Genomic DNA, 9,256 nt, shown 5'->3' with positions numbered 1-9,256 from the left:
TTTTTTACTTTTTTCCCCTTTCCTGAGAAGATTTGGCCATATTCCTTTTTGGCAATTAGAGTAAATTCTTCATACTTAGTTATTTGCTGCACTCAGTTACCTTAAGAATTTTTCTCCCTGACTTGACTCCAGAAGGCATTTTAAGGTCCTGTCAAAGCAGAATGTTTCTGGAACCCAAGCTTTCTGGGCCCTGATTCTAAGTCTTTTACAGTGATGTGAAACGGGGATCACTGAATATTTCTCTTCTTTATGGCTTCCCTGACCAGGGATGAAGTCACTGATGCAACCGTTCCATGAACCCTGCTTAGAGGCTGCTTCTCAGTCTCTCGGTTTCTCCCTTTTCCTCTGGGTCTACTAATCCATCCTGGTCTTTCCTGGGGGGCCAAGGGGGTGGGGTGGCAACTGCCAAATACAAACATGCCCCAGGCTGGGCTTCCTCCTCATGCTGGGCATGGTGCTGATGTGCTGTCATGAAGGGTCTTATTCTGGATTCCTGGGGTAAGGGGATACAGAGGGTGAGAACCTCCTTTTGTGGAGGGTGAAAATTAATAGTGTTTAAATACTCCACATCCTTCTGAAAGGCAGGACTGAGCTATGAGTAAGAGATCTGTGTGAGCTAAGGAGTTGTGGGGCCTTTTTAGAAACCTGGAGGAATCTTATTTTGCTCTCTTTTGACTAAAAGAAGAGGAGTGAGCTCTTTAACAATGAGATGATATCGTGTAGAAAGACCATTGGGAATATTTGGTAGGAGACATCGGTCTCTTCAGAGCAATCCCTAGTTAACAGGGGACTCCTGATCACCATAAGAACCAACATCTACTGACTACTATGATGAACAGGCCTTAGCAGAGGCGCTTACGTGCATTATCTCATTTAATCTCAGAGCCACCTTATAAGACAGGTGCTGTTATCATCTCCATTTCACCTATACAGAAGCTAAAACACAGAGAGGCTAACCAATTTGCTCAAAGCCCAACCGAGTAAGTGGCAGGGCACAATACATGTGACAGCTCAGCACATCATTTTTTCCTCCAGCTTTGGTGAGTGAAAAAAAGGATGAATGACCATACACCCTACCTAATATGGTTGAGATATGGAGGGATGATTTTGCTTTTGCCTCTTAAGAGATTGCCATTTGGCTTTCCTCTTTGTTGCTTATCAGTCCAGATAAGAGTTGTATCCAATCAGAATGCATTCTGAAGTTGCAAAGAACAAAAGATGCAACTCAAAGGGACTTTAATAAAGGAGATTTATGAGCTCATGTAACGGCAAGTCCAAAACTCGGGTGATACAGCACCTCAATGACGTTATCATGGACTTAGTTTCTTTATGTCTTTCTGTTCTGCCTTCTGTTTGCACTCCAGACTTCATATGTGAGTAGTTGAGACGGTGAGAGCACACTTCTTTTCTAGTATTCCAAGCAAGAATCCAAAGATTCATCCTGGTTGGACAACTTAAAGTTGCAGCTAATCCTTGAGTCAATTGCCACTCCAGGCCAGGAGAATGGAATTTGTTGATTGACTTAAGTCAACCAATAATCACCCCTGGAAATGGGGCAGAATCTGCTTCCACTGGCTACATGAAAGACACAGGAAGACTGGATACCCAAATAAAAATCTGAGTATAGTCAGGAAGGGGAGAGCAGAGAATGGTTAGTGGATAAATTATTCATAATTTAGAAGGGGAACCCTTGAATTACTTAAAGATAAAGCATGTCTTTGGTTAAAAGTGATAGAATACCCAATGGCTGAAATATAGATTATTAGGCACACTTAGCATGAAATGTGAAGGTGGGCCATTCCAGTTGGTGTGGAGGCTCAATGAGGTCCCTGGTAATCTGGACTTTTTCTGCTTTGTCACACTCAGTGTTTTAGCAACAGTCACAAATGGCGGCTAGAGCTCTAGGTATTACATTCTCAAATGTTAAGGAGGAAGCAGCTGTGACCCAAACAAGAAGGAAGCAGCAAGGATGGAAACAAAAGGACTCTCTTCCCACGAATCTTGTCTTTTACTGAGGTAGGAAAATCTTTCCCCAAATCCCCTCTTTCTCTTCCATCTGACTGGCCTTAACTGGATCATATGGCTATCTAGCTGCAGAGAAGGCTGGGAAAGTAAATACCTGGAATTTTCAGTCTCTGTAGTGGGGAGCTGGTGAGGAAAAAGTAGATTGAGAATGGCCTTGGGTAATCATCCAGTAATGTCTTGTTTTGGTAATTTTGTGCTAACAAAGTAGGGGCCGTGTCCTAAGATTCTGTTAGTATCCATTACAGAGAACATTACCAAGATCTGGCTTAAGGCTTTTTTTAGTAAAACCCTGACTCACAGGTAGTTAGCTTTTATCCATACTACCTTTGAAGTTTATTTATTTTTGAGAGAGTGAGAGACAGAGTGTGAGTCCGGGAGGGGCAGGAGGAGGGGCAGGGAGAGGGGGAGACACAGAATCCAAAGCAGGCTCCAGGCTCCGAGCTGTCAGCACAGAGCCCGACGTGGGGCTCAAACCCACAAACCTGACCATGACCTGAGCTGAAGTCAGACCGACTGAGCCACCCAGGCACCTCATCCATACTACCTTTGAATACGAAGTTCAATGTAGCATTAGGTATTCAAGTATTGACAAGAGGCTTATCAGAAGCAAATTTAGGCAGCACCCTACTTCACACTGTCAGCAGTAAATGAACACCTCACACTTAATTAAAAATCAGATGTCTAAAGAAACCTTATAAAAACTGGAAATTCCAATATAGATGGTTAATTAATCTGAAATTTGTGGGGTTTTTTTCTAGATGGAAAAAATATTTCTCTGCTAATTAATTGCCTAATCTTCGGGGCTCTAAGCTCGCTCTCAAAGTACATTACAAATATCCTATCACTCAATAAATTGCAGCTAGTATCAGCGAAATATTTTTGGCTTATTTGAGGACTAGAGCAACGAGGCCAAGAAAGTGACTCAATAGATTAAGGAAACGGTAGAGTGAAAGATGCTGAGAACAATCTGATTACACACACATACATCTATTATGTTTTCAGTTTCAAACTATTCCAACTTTGGACATTTTTTTTTTCCCCTTCTGACTTCCTTTGAAAAACGACATGAGCAAATTTTTCACTGCAGTTGGAAGCAGACTCTGTTAGAAGAAAGAGGCCAGTATGCGGGGAAACTGTGACAAATGTATCTGCTAGGAGGAAAGAAAAACTTGAAACATTCAGAGAGCTAAGGATCCAGGAGTAATTGCCGTTTGGCTGTGCAGGGCCGATGTAGACTTACATTTAGTACTGACTCACAACCAACATTTCATGGTGCTTTAGCATTTATGAGGCATTTTTACTTACACTGCCAATTGGCCCAGGCTCTAATAAATCTCCACTAGAGCATATTTGGTATGTACAATTACACAGGGATGTAATAGGTTTTATTTTTGGCACCCCAGCAGTTTATTCCCCATCTTCCCTTTTCTGGCAGCTGATTCAGGCCTAGCCAAATCATAGTACCCATAACCATAGGAGGACCACTCAGGGTCTTCCCCTGGGATTTTGATGAATAGCCAATAAAGTTATCCACCCACCCCATCAGCACCGTATGTTGCAAAGCTGGAAGGGTAAGACTGGAGCTACAGAGGGGAGCAATGGAGATGGAGAGAGCTTAGCATCACTCTGGACCCAGGATCAATCTTTGCCTGAAGCCAGTCTCTTGGGATGTCTTAGTTAGGTGAACCAAAATTCTTTTTCTGGTTTACCTAGTTTGGCTTGAGTGTCTGTCACTTGCATAAGGAGTCCTGATTGATACCACTGTTTACACAAGCTACAATCTGTCTTTGCAGGTTCAGCTTGAATTGAGCCTCTTTGAGGAAGCCTTCCCCAGTGATTGCCCCCTGGCCATTACTCTTTCCAGTAGCCACACTGCTCATTGACTCTACCAAACAATTGGAATGGTGTTGAATACAATCACAATATTCTCTGATTTTTCAAATGTCTTTTCAGTTGTATTGTAAAGTCTTATGGGAATGGATAGTACGGTCCCCAATAAAGAAACAGAAGTTCTAAAAGTTTTTTCGGAAGTTGTTTGGTTAGAACTTGAGCTACATTTCTCTGGAGAAGTAATATTAGCAATGGGTGAGTTCCTAGGCTAGCTCATGAAAACCTATTTTATGAAAATGTGTGACAATGACAGAGGATAATAGAAGAGGCATACAGAAAACTACTGCTTGAAAAAAAGTAAGTTCGATTTGAGAAAACCAGGAGGGAGAAACAGATTATCTAGAGGAGTTTGGAGTTGTGTTTTTTTTTTTTTTAATTGGTTTTTATTTTGACCAAACTTCCATGTCCACATGGTTTGAAGAGTCAAAGAATTCAACAAGGCTTATCACCAAAAATAGCGGTTTCCAAACCATTCTGTCTCCTCAATTTTAAAAAAAGTTTTAACATTTATTCATTTTTGAGAGACAGAGAGAGACAGAGCATGACTGGGAGAGGGGCAGAGAGAGAGGGAGACAAATTCTGCAGCAGACTCCAGGCTCTGAGTTGTCAGCACAGAGCCCCACATGACGCTCAAACCCATGAACCGTGAGATTCTGAACCGGGAACCTAAGCCAAGCTTGGATACTTAACCACCGAGCCACCCAGGCACCCCTCTGCCTCCTCAATTTTAAAAAGATGTTGCATTTAAATTTTTTAGTTGTTTATTTGGGTACTTAACACATGTGTCTAAGCCACTTCTTGATCTTTCTCTTTTCGGCATTATCTACTGACTTCCATTAAAGCATATAAGAATTTAGCTTTCACAATCATTTGCACTGCCCGCCCCCCCCCCCCCCCCCCCCGCTGGTACACACCACCCACCTTCTCAGTGTAATTCCATCGTGATTTTGGTTCCATCAACGTTTAGTGGTCACATTGTCTTGACGAGATACACGCCATTCACTGCCGAGCCATGCAGTACAAAGGAGTTCTGAGATTATTTTTTGATTTCTGCCCAACTTGAAGTTTCCCCCCAAATAATGATCATCTTATTTGTTTGTTTGCTTAGGTTTTCACATCATTATTAATTTAGCCTCAAATTCTCTCCCAGTTGGCTACATACCTTCTCAATAAGTTCAAAAAAACATTATGTCTTTCATCAATTCATCTTTTGGGAGACATCACACCCAGAACCTTGTGACCTGCTCGGGGTTCTAGAATGGTTGTTCTCTGTGCCTACCGCACAGCTGCTATCTGAGGACACCCTATCATTATCCTGGGGATCCTTTTACCTTACTCTTGAGTTAGGTTTCTTGCTTCCTGTATCCCAGCTTTCCTCTTTCTTGCTCTACTCCCTCATTTTGGCGGCATACCTTCTCCTCTAGTACTTTTTTTTTCTTTTGGGAAACACAGCATAAAATTTATCAGTCTAACCATTTATAAGTGTAAAGTTCAGTGGGATTAAGTATATTGACATTGTGAAACCATCACCACTGTCCATCTCCAGAACTCTTTTCATCTCCCCAAACTGACACTCTGTACCCATTAAACAACCATTCCTGTTCTCACCTCCCCACACACCCTGGCAACCAATGTTCTACCTCCTGTCTCTATGCATTTGACTATTCTAGTCATTTAAGTGGAAACATAATACTTGTCCTTAAGAAAGTGTATATGAAAGGTACATTTCTTGAGAACATGCATATCTAAAAATGTCTCTGGGGTGCCTGGGTGACTCAGTCAGTTGAGTGTCTGACTCTCGATTTCGGCTCAGGTCATGATCCCAGGGTTATGGGAGCGGGTCCTGCATGGGGCTCCCTGCTGAGTGTGGAGCCTGCATAAGATTCTCTCTCTCTCTGCTCCACTCCCCAACTTGCACTTTCTCGCTTGTAAAAAAAAAAAAAAAAAAAAGTTTAAAAAATGTCTTTATTTCTCACTGATTGATAATTTGGCCGGATATATAAATTTGTGCTCGTTGTACTTTTCCCTTCTAATTTTGAAAGCACTGTTTCAGTATGATATACCAATGAGATCATGGACTCTGGAGCCAGACTGCCTGGTTCCGATCCCAGCTCTTACCATTTATTAACTGTGCTATTTGGGCAAATTTGTACTTTGCTCCCTTGTACCTCAGATTTCTCACCTGTAAAATGGAGATCGTCATAGTACCTATGTCATAGGGCTGTTGTAAGGATGAACTGTAAAACACTTTCTTTAGTACAGTAGAGTTAAAGTCTACCCTGAATATCAGCCACCACTGCCTTCCAACTTGTAGTGTTGTCAAGGAGTCTGAAGCTGTTTTGATTCTTGATCCTTTCTAGGTCACTCATTTTCTTTTTCTTCAGAAGTGGCTAAAAGTCTATTTGTACCACTATTCTGAAATTTCATAATGATGTTCTTTAGTGTAGGCTCATTTTAAATCATTTTTTCCTGAGCACTCAAGAGATTTTTTCAGTCAGGAAACTCATGTCATTCAATTTGGGGAGATCCCATTGATTAATGAAACAATTACGTATTTAATGATGCAGCCTTTCCTTTTTTCCCATGTATTTTCACCTATATCTTTTATGCCTTATATTTTCATGTATTTAATGTTAAGGAGCTCTGCCTCGTTCTTATGTCCTTTTTTTTTTTTTTTAAAAATAGCCTGTTCTTGTTTGATAGATTCATATCTTCTTTTACCTCTCTGAGGATTGTAATTAAAAAACCACTTTTCCCCTGCTCCTTTTATAGTCTTCATTTTCTCTGTTTGCTCTTACCACATCTTTAATATTAGAATCTTCCTTCTAACATCTGGTGATTCTTGGTATCTGCCAAGTAGGCAGAAAAACACTGAGTAGAAGCTCTGTGTGTGTGGATGGGGTTTGTCAACTGTGGGTTTCACCACGAAGCATTTTTTTTTAATGTTTTTATTTATTTTTTGAAGGAGAGAGAGAGAGACAAAGTATGAATGGGGGAGGAGGAGAGAGGGGGAGACACAGAATTCGAAGCAGGCTCCAGGCTCTGAGCTGTCAGCACAGAGCCCAATGCGGGGCTCAAACTCACAGACTGTGAGATCATGACCTGAGCTGAAGTTGGTTGCTCAACAGACTGAGCCACCCAGGCGACCCTTACCACAAAGCAGTTTTACTGGATCTGATCAGGAGCTGTTCATGTCACAGAGAAGAAATCTTGCAATCTCCTCTCTGGAGGATGTATATCAGGCTTCCAGCCTGCTGGGAAAGAGGGTTTGGGCAGTATTTACATTTTAATTTCATCCTCTTGTTTTTTAATGCACTTTCCCTTTCTAGAAAGTAAGCCTTCAGTGTTTTTGCTGCCGTGGCGGACAGTCACCCAGCTGTAAGGACCTGGAGAGGATATCTAATTACTCTTCAACAGATTTCCAACCAAAGCTCTGTTTTCTGCTCTGTTTCCCAGTTCTGTACTTCAAACTGGGATTCTCTTTTGGTGTTCATATCACTCATTTAGAAGTTGCTTTCGTGGGTCTTCTGTCAGTGCCACTAGACTTTTTTTTTTTTTTTTTTTTTAAACAAGAAGGGAGCAATTGTTCATGCTGCTGTTTTCACTTTACTCACCAAGAACATCTTTCCAGGTCAATAAATATTCTCTGAATTATGTTAATAGACGTCTTGTATTCCTTCATATAAATGTGCCATTATTTATTTAGTCAAGTTTTTACTGCTGGGCAAATTAGGTTATTTCCAAATTCTTGGGGTGCCTAGGTGGGTCAGTCAGGTAGTGATTGACTCTTGATTTAGGCTCAGGTCATGATCTTGCATCTCTGTGCTGGAGGCACAGAGCCTGCTTGGGATTCTGTCTCCCAGTCTCTCTGCCCCTTCTGCATACACACACACACACACACACACACGCACACATACGCACTCTCTCTCTCAAAAATAAAGAAATGAAACTTAAAAAAAGCCCTACAACAAATTCTTTATAAGCAAGAACGTGTTAATGTTTTTGTTGCAAAAATTCTGTCTACACCCTTCATTATTTCCTCAAATTCAATTCACTGCTCCTTATGACAGTACCACTTTTGACAGGTCATTAATCCCATGAGGTGCTTTGTGAAATTATAAACTTTTTGCAAACAAATATGTTTGGGATTGCTGACATTCTGTGTGGGTCAGTTTAAAAAGCTCCACAGCTGATTTTGTTCTACAGTTCAGTTTGGAAACCACCACAATCACAGACTCACTCCTATTTTACCCAGGAAAGCTGTGCTCATTGAGGCCTGAGTGAAGCAGGAGAAAAACCGGCAGGTGTCTTCGTCCATGTGGGCTTGCTATGACAGAATACCATAGACTCAGTGGCTTATAAACAACAGAGATTTCACACAGTTCTGGAGGCTAGAACATCAAGGCACTTGATTTGGTGTTTGGTGAGAGCCCATTTCCTGGTTCAGAGGGTCATTTATTAGCTGTGTCTTCACATGGTGGGAGGGGTAAGAAGCTTTCTGCAGCCTCTTTTTATAAAGTCACTAATCCCATTAGGTTCTGCCTTCATGACCTGATCACCTCCCAAATGCCCCACCTCCAAATACCATCAGAGTGGGGATGAGGTCTCAACATGAATTTGGGGAGACACAAACATTAAGTCAGTAGCAGCACTGCAGGAGGATGTCTGGCTCAGGATGACAAATAGCCCAATGTTAGTAGAAGGCACGCAGCATAACCCACCCACTTTTTTATCATCAGGATGTGCTCGGGGGCCTATACGGTGGGAAGTAATGCCTTTGGAATAATTTTATTTAAACAAATCCACGAATTAAGGCACAGTTTGTTTGGAAGCCAAACTTTGTAGCCTACACTCAACAAAAAAAGAATGTTTAACACTGTTGAGAATTTTGAGGGAGGCCTCTAGATGGAAGAAACAAGCATCATTTCAGCAATGTCAAATAAAGGGCCAAATCTATGAATTCTCAAGCCTTAATGAGCAGAAATCTCACTAGACAAGCTTGTTAAAATGCAGATTCCTGGGCCTCATCATTCTTAATCTAACTGGTCAGCTATAGCGTAGGCCCTAAATACTGAATCTGCAGTGAGGATCTCTGGAAATCTGATCCAGGTAGTCCCTGGACCACGATTTGACAAATTGGCTTTAGATAATGTTTCGCCAGGAATTACTGGGGTTGCTTGAATCTGAAAACATCTCTAGAATTCTCTTGTTAGCTGTCACAGGATCTCGGGGAGGGGGGGGGCGCGGTGAGGCTGAGAAAACTTTTCCCCATCAAACAAGGCATCAAGGCCAGAAGGCACGCTGGTGATCCAGTTTGGAGTGGTTTTCATGGAGCTGATTG

Source organism: Prionailurus viverrinus, chromosome D1, assembly GCF_022837055.1.
Source record: "Prionailurus viverrinus isolate Anna chromosome D1, UM_Priviv_1.0, whole genome shotgun sequence".
Taxonomy (NCBI): Eukaryota; Metazoa; Chordata; class Mammalia; order Carnivora; family Felidae; genus Prionailurus; species Prionailurus viverrinus.
The sequence above is the reverse complement of the archived record's forward strand: the minus strand, read 5'-3'. Positions refer to the sequence as shown.